Here is a 1,072-nt window from a genome sequence, read left to right as displayed (position 1 = left end):
GCTATCGCAATTGATGCTTCACCTTTCAGGTGAAACTGCGACAACTTTTTTAAATACGCATTTGGTGCCGCAGCTAAACGTCGCCTGCCCTCCCTTCCTTCCTCCTGTCCCCCCACGGCCTTTCGCGCCATGGAAGAAGTCGCGTTTGCTCTATATATATGGTGATTGCAGAAATCCTCTTTGAGTGTCCATATAATTGCTATCAGCAATAAAACGCCGTGACAGCCGTGACAAATGGGTTCGTTTAATAATTGAGGCCAAAAGGATCATTGAGGCAGGTGATAAGTGCGTAAGTGTTGCCTCAATATCTCTATCACGCAAAGAACTACTTTACTTGAACGCGAATGCGCACTGAGAAACTGTGATTGCGCTCCCTGTATAAAATAGTGGCGTTTTTTTCTTATTAAACATTGTTGGAAGTGGCGCCGTGTGTGTGTGCTCTTCGTCATTTTCGCGCGTTCACTTCAGATCATGCTTAACCAACACGCCGGACCGTTCGATTCGCTTGCACCACTGTGAACCAGTTCTCATCGGTTCTCGAGAAGTACATAAATTGTGCAGCTCGACTTCTGCGGTGCATGCGTTATGTTTTGTCTGACTAATGTGCACGGTGTGCGTAAGTTTGAGAGATCCTGGACTGCTGGTATGATCAGCAGTATGATTCTGGGGCGTTAATACACCCGCGCTTGCGTAGACACAGCAGATGGCCACAAGCACGGTTTTAACGGCGCTTGTGCATGTTTGCTGTGTCGTCTGCAGAGCTGCTACTTCGCACCTGTGCCTCAGCCACCGTACCTCAGCACTAGTCGGCACCGACAGTAGAGATACGTACGTGTAACTTGCTATCAGAAGCAAAACGCCAGGTGAGCGCGCATCTCGGAGGCACGCCTGACGCACAAGAGGCTTCACGAAGCAGTGAGAATGCAGTACTTGCTGTTAGAAGTAAAATATAAAGGGGCTAACGAATTCACTCGCCTTGAATGATTGGGTTAACGTCCCGGAACTGGGGGACGCCTTAGTTGAGGGCTCCGGGTTAATTTTGACCATCTGGGATTCTTTACAGTGCACCTAT

The sequence above is a fragment of the Dermacentor silvarum genome, chromosome 8 (assembly GCF_013339745.2).
Source record: "Dermacentor silvarum isolate Dsil-2018 chromosome 8, BIME_Dsil_1.4, whole genome shotgun sequence".
NCBI lineage: Eukaryota > Metazoa > Arthropoda > Arachnida > Ixodida > Ixodidae > Dermacentor > Dermacentor silvarum.
Note: the sequence above shows the minus strand (reverse complement) of the source record.